Source organism: Pongo pygmaeus, chromosome Y (assembly GCF_028885625.2).
Source record: "Pongo pygmaeus isolate AG05252 chromosome Y, NHGRI_mPonPyg2-v2.0_pri, whole genome shotgun sequence".
Classification (NCBI taxonomy): Eukaryota; Metazoa; Chordata; class Mammalia; order Primates; family Hominidae; genus Pongo; species Pongo pygmaeus.
In genome coordinates, this window is record NC_072397.2 from 10888882 (window position 1) to 10896331 (window position 7450).

Below are 7450 nucleotides of genomic sequence, written 5' to 3' on the forward strand. Positions count from 1 at the left end.
GGACAGGGACCAGCAAGGAGAGTTATATCTTCTGCGTGCTCAGACAGGAATATTTTACAAAAGTTTTCTGAAAGCAGGATAAAAGCAGGAGAGACAAATTACTTGGTTGCTGGACCCAACAATATGTGACAATATTTCCTGTGGATATGGTGAAAGTAGAAAAGGTGAGTCACATAACCTGTCATGCATACAGAGATACATCACAGGGCTCAGGAAAGAGCCTCCCATCCCCAAAGTGTGGAGTATAGCAATATGACACAATATGCAAAATATACATGATCCAAGTAAAGCAGGAGAGTCACATCTAGGTGCTGGGTTTACTTGTATGTCACAATTCCTTTTTTTGGTCAGCACAGATAAGAGAGGAGAGTCAGAGTGATATATCATAATATCCCTGTGAACCACACCCATGCAATAAGGGTTGCATCACCTAGGGATAAGACCCAGGAATATGTCAAAATACACAATGAATGTGGGGCCCAAGTTATAGAGGAGAGTCACATCATCTAGAAGTCGGGCCCAGCAATATGTCACAATACCCCATGAAGGGAGAATCCAGGTGAGAGAGTCACATAATGTATGTGAGAGTCCCAGAGATATGTCACAGTGGCTTTTGTGGGTTGGGCTTGAAGAGAAAGAAAAGAATCACATAACTTAGTGCCTGGGTCCAAATGTATGTCACAGTCACCATAGTGGGCGTGACCCAGGCATAAGAGGAGAGTCACATAATGTCGATATTACACCAACCAGTATGTTACAAACTGCACTATGAAGAGGTCCCAGAAAGAAGCAGGGGATCACATCTTGTAGGTTATAGGCCAAAAGATAGGTCATGACTTCTGTGATCCAGAACCAGGCAGAGGAATCACATCACCTGTGTGCTGAGCTCAGTGATGTTTCTTTTGTGAACATGGCTTATGCTGGAGAGCAGAGTCATGTTAACTAGATGCTGGGTCCATATATATGTCACAATCTCAACTATGGGCAAAGCCTAGATAAGAGAGGAGAGTCACATCAGATAGTTGATGGGCCCAGAGGTATGTTACAATGCCACATGTGTGCATTGCCTAGAAAGGGGACTCATATCATTTTGCTTATGTGGCCAGCAATATGTAACAATGTCTTCTAAGGGAAAGGCCAAGACAAAAGGGTAAAATCACCTTGGTGTTGTCAATATGTCACAATCTTCTTTGGGGACAGAACCTACAAAGAATAGAAGAATCATATCATCTAGATTCTAGGTTCAGCAGTAAATGAAAATCTCCAGTCTAAGCAGGAACCAGGCAGAAAAAAGAATGTCACATCACTAACTTGATGGGTGACACATCTTTAAATACCCCCTGTAGGCAGAACCAGACAGCAGAATTACATTACCTGAAAGTTGAGCCTAGCAATATGTCACAATGGCCCATGTGTGCAGAGAACAGGCAGGAGAGTCACATAATCTGGGTGTGGTGCTCATCAATATATAAAAATGCCCTCTGTGAATAGCACCAATGTAGAATAGAGTTATATATTCTAGGTGCTCTGTCCAGTGATCTATAAGAATACCATATGTGGGCCAGATGTTGGGGCTCACACCTGTAACCCCAGCACTTTGGGAGGCTGAGGTGGCTGAATCACAAGGTCAAGAGATCGAGACCACCCTGGCCAACATGGTAAAACCTCATCTCTAACAAACAAACAAAAAATTAGCTGGGCATGGTGGCACATGTCTGTAATCCCAACTACTGGGGAGGCTGAGGCAGGAGAATTGCTTGAACCAGGAAGCCAGAGGTTGCAGTGAGCCAAGACCACACCACTGCACTCCAGCCTGGAGAAAGAGTGAGACTCCATCTCAAAAAAAAAAAAAAAAAAAAAAAAAAAGGAAAAAAAAAGAATGCCATATGTGGGCTAAGCCCAGCCAGTAGAGTTGTATCCATCAGGTGCTGGGTAGATGGGTGCAGAGATACATCACAAGACCCTCTGTGGCATGGCCAAGACAGAGTCTTTTATCTTCTAGGAGACTGGCTCAGAAACATGTCAAAATAATCAAAGTATGGGACCCAGGATAAAAAGAGAGTTATGTCACTGTGATGGTTAATATTGAATGTCGATTTGATTGAATTGAAGGATGAGAAGTATTGATCCTGGGTGTTTCTGTGAAGGTGTTGCCAAATGAGGTTAATATTTGGGTCAGTGCACTGGAAGAGGCAGACCCATCCTCAATCTGGGTGGACACCATCTAATCAGCTGCCAGCATGACTAGAATAAAAGCAGGCAGAAGTTAGAAGGATTTGGCTTGCTGAGTCTTCCAGTCTTTGCCTTTCTCTCTTGTTGGATGCTTCCTGCCTAAACATCAGACTCCAAGTTCTTCAGACTTTCAACTCCTGGAATTAAATTACTGGCTTGCCAGAGGCTCTCAGGCCTTTAGCCACAGACTGAAGGCTGCACTGTTAGCTTCCCTACTTTTGAGGTTCTGTGACTTCGACTGGCTTTCCTGCTGCTTAGCTTGCAGACAGCCTATTGTGAGATTTCACCTTGTGATTGTGTGAGCCAATACACCTAACAAACTCCCCTTCATATACACATCTGTCCTGTTGGTTCTGTCCTTTTAGAGAACGCTGATTCTTACTGTCACTTAAGTTCTGGGTCTAGTGATATGTTACAACCTCCCTATTTGGCAGGGTTTATGCTGTAGAGATCACATCATCTAGGTGATGAATAAAATGATATGTTATAATACTGCTGTGGGCAGGGCAGATGAAGGCAATTGCATCAAGTAGGCATTGGACCCAGTGGTAGACCACAATCCCTTTTATGGGAAGGTTAAGCAATGGAGAAGAGTCACATGAACTAACTGCTGGGTGCAGCAATATATTGCAACCATCCCTAAGAGAAGGGCCCAGGGAGAAGAGTAACATAATTTACATGAAGGACTCAGAAATATGTCAAAATGCTTACCATGGGAAGGACTCAGAAAGAGGAGGAGAGTCACATAACTTCATGGCTGAACCAAGTTATATCTCAGAATCACCCCAGTGGGTAGGTGTTTAGATAAGTTATATGTTACAATCCCAACTGTGGGTAAATCCCAGGAAAAGGAGGAGAGACATAATCTAGGTGATGGGCCTGGATATATGTCACAATAATCCCTGTGGTCAGGGAACACACAAGACAGAAGAGTCACATAAAAATGTTGATGGACCAAGAGATATATTACAATCTCTCATATGGGCAGAGTTGAGGTAAGAAAGAAGAGTCACATGAAAGAATTGATAGGCCTAAAGGTGTGTTGTAATGCTCCCTGTGGGCAGGTTTCAGACAGGAGACTTATATCCACTTAGTGCTGGGTTTAGCAACATGCTGCAATGTCTTTAGAGTTTAGGACCAAGGCAAAAGAGTAATGCCATTTTCGTGTTTAGACCAGTGATATTTCACAGTCTCTCCCGTAACAGAACATACAAAAAAATTAGTCACAAGAGCTAGGTGCTGGATCCAATGATATTTCACACTGCCCCATTTGAGCAGAGACCCAGCGGAAGAGGAGAGTCACCTAACTTATTTGATAGGCATACAGGAATGTCACAAAGCCCCCTGTAGGTAGGGCCAAGACAGAAGTGTTACATCACCTGGGTGTTGGACCCATTGATATGTCCTAATGCACCTTGAGGGATGCCAAAGCAAAAAAAAAAAAAAAAAAAAAAAAAAAAGAGAAAGAAAGAAAGAGAATAATTTAATCTAAGTACTAGGTCTGCTGATATGTCAAAATACTATATGTAGGCTTGGCACAGAATAAATAGTCAAAACACGTGCTGGGCAGATGTGTGTGTCACAATCACACCTGCCAGTAGGTCCAGGAATCAGATTAATAATCAATTTCACACATGTCCAGGTTGTAGGTCTGAGAGTCAAGACTTCCTGTATTGGGTTCAAGCATACAAGTCACTTTTTCAATGGTGGACTTGATCAATGCATAAGAGCTTAAATCCATCTTGGAGACTGTGTCCACCTAATGGATTCACAGCATTCCAGGTGTGCTTAATGAAGGTCTGAGAGTCACCAATCCACCTGAGGCCCAGCTCCACCTGCAATAGGCAATTTTCCAACTTCTGATTGACTACAGGTATAAGATTCATAATTTCCACAGTGGGCTGTGTTCATGTGGAAGGATGACAATTTTAAATGAAGCCTAGCTGTGCATATGACAATCAGAACTTTATCTGTGTGTGGGCCTCTTTTAGGACATTCTTTGTACCATCTGAGGGCTTTATGTTATATTATACATATAATATAATATGCCATATATTATATATATAATATGCACATATATATGGATATATAATATGCCAGCTCTGTCTGAGGTTGTAGCTAGACAAAATGTACCACACACAGTTTCTGCTGCAGGCACCCACATCTGAATGAGGGAAATGTGGTGGTTCCCAAGAGCCTGGAGATGCCAGAAACCTGAGAGTCCCAAATAGGGTGTCACAGCCCTGACTTGAGGAAGCCCTAGGTCCCAGCTCTGCGGAAGACCACAGCTCTTCTCTCCTTATTGCCTGCAACATAGCAAGCAGGGTTGTGTGTGTTTCAGCCCTGGTTTTGTTACAGCTTTTTTAGTCCCCCCATTTAACAGGTCTCAATTCTTGTCCTACATCCAGGAAGAATGCAGATTCTTGCCCCCATGGGTACATGGACAACTGGAGGATGAGCAAGGCAGACACTCCTGGTCTGCCTTCATTGAGTGACAGAACAGCTCTCAGGAGACACAAAGTGGATGGCTTTCCACAAGCAGATCATTCTGATGACTGTCCATCTCCAATGGAGAGGAGACCTGCAGTGGATAGCTCCTTTCCGAGGCAGGTTGTCCCAATGTCTGTTTGAGTCTGGGGTGTTTATGGGCTCAGAAAGGAGAAAGTGCATGTTGATTGGTGTATAGGCAGCCATCTGTAAACCAAGAAAAAGCAACATAAGTTCTTAATTCAGGTTGTGGTCTGCATCTGGGGCTAACCAATCAATTCTCAGGCTTCACTTCAGTTCATTCCCGGCTTGAAGGTGGGGTTTCAACAGGGAATCACTGCTTTCTTCCCAGGAGCCTGCCTGCCTCCCACCATCAAAATGTCCCAGGATGTTCATGTTCTGGGACACCTGCAGGCTCATGCCAATCTGCCCTCACTCCCCACCAGCCTCCCTCCTGCACTCATTGGGACTCTAAGACTGGAGGGGGCCAAAGTGGCAGTGTTCTGGGTGTCAGTGCTTCCCTGAGCACACCCCTGGCCAGGTTACAGCAGTTCCTGACCTTGAGCACAACTTTGCTCTCGAATTGGATCAGAAACCAAGATTGTGGAGAGGAAAGAGAGTGGGAGAAGACCCTTTCAAGCCTGTGGGAGAATGGGCTTTCTGTGCCCCCAAAAGTGCAGAGATGTGTACGTCTAAAACCATGGTTGGCAGCTGCAGCTGTATCTAGGAGCATGGAGCTCCCATCCCACCAGCTCGGTAGAGGGCAGGGCTTCCACTCATTCCTGGTTTCTGCTAGCTCTGCAAGGCATGCAACCCAAGCCGTGTCTCTCCCACAGTGGCCACTCTAGACACGATGCTGTCATCAATTCCCCCTGTGAAGAGATATATCTAACTGCCATTAGAATAGTGATTACATGTGCTAATAACTGCTTCATGCTGACACGGGGCATTGTTTTGGAAAAAGCGTCAGTCAGATCTTCTCACAAGGCCTGTATAAGGGTACCCAATAAGAGGGAGCCATCATTTGTGGCTCTCTTAGCATTACCATTTGAGATTTGATGGCCTGAAGGTGAGAAAAAAAGATCATTAGAAGATGTAGATCAAAATGAAACAAGGGGATAACACCAGCTCAAAAATTCTGAGGCTGCCAATGTACTCAGATAACCAGTGGCTACAGTTATGCCTGCTAAAATTTGAGTGAATTTGAATTGCCTCTGGTATGCTTCTGTGGCCTTATTTTCCCAGAAAAAAAAAAAAAAAAAAAAAAAAAAAACAACTCTAGGTTATGAGCACCGAATTTACCCCCATCACCTGGCAGGATTTGTAAGATAATTGCCCAGAATTAGGATATTGATCCAGATTTTTATATTACCCATCCCTTTTGTCTGTTCTGAGCTGCAGCCAGAGATCACTGATTGGCTCTCAGAATAAAGAGGGTTAGTCCAGAATACAGAGAAAAACAAATCGTAAGCTCCTGTCAAAGTCCTGTAGCTGATTATTAACTGTTTTCTAGAGGATCAAAACAAGGCAACAATTGTCGGTGGGTGACAGAATGTCTTAGGATAGTCACAGTGAAAAACATAATTGACAAATAAATTTGATCATTTCTGTGATTTATGATAGCTTACCACAGTAACCCTAATTATGATTAATAGCATATACTTAAGCCTTTGAATTCTAGAAAACTCACATAATTTTAAAATATATGTTAACATCGTTAACTAAAATATAACCTGGAAAAAATTAAGTTTTATTTTTATTTGACAATCCTAAGTAACTAAACATGTCAAATAATGACCTTGTTTACCTCAATTTTGGATACTCCAGGGGCCCTCCATAGAATTCTAAAGTTAGGGGTCAGAAACAAAATTTTGAAGCTAAAATTTGATTTTGGGAAGGCTGTCAACTCTGTCACTGTTTTAAAACACTTAATGTTATGAAATAAAATTCCAGGTTTTCATGCATCATTTATTTAACCAAAATAATGGCTCAGTTTTTTTTAAAATACTTAACCCTTTGCTTATTAAAGGGGAGAGTGAGCTTTTCAAATAATCTGTCTCATCTTTTTCTTCACTTCCTGATCATTTCTTCAAAAAGCAAACAAAAATCTTTTATTATTTATATTTACTTTATTTATGTATTTATGTATGTATGTATGTATGTATGTATGTATGTATGTATGTATGTATTTATTTATTTATTTATTTTTGGGACAGAATCTGTCTCTGTCACCCAGGATGGAGTGCAGTGGCATGATCTTGGCTCACTGCAATCTTCACTTCCTGGGTTCAAGCGATTCCCCTGCCTCAGCCTCCTGAGTAGCTGGGACTACAGGTGCCTGACACAATGCCTGGCTAATTTTTGTATTTTCAGTAGAGACCAGGTGCCACCATATTGGCGAGAATGGTCTTGAACTCCCAACCTCAGGTGATCTGCCCACCTCAGCCTCCCAAAGTGCTGGGATTACAGGCATTAACATTACTTGAAAATATTGCTGAGAGTGAACCAAATTGTATCCTTCCATTAGTCTATTATTCGTGTCATCCGATTTTTTAAATGAAATGTTATACAGAAATGTATCCAATTTTTATCAGTTTGACAATGAGGTGAAATTCTTATGAGCCTTGTATAAACCTGTAGAAATATTTGTTAAAAACCAGATCAGTGCAATAAGAAACCCTTGGCTTCCAATTTTCAATGTATGGGAAAACCAAACAATATCTTTTTGAAT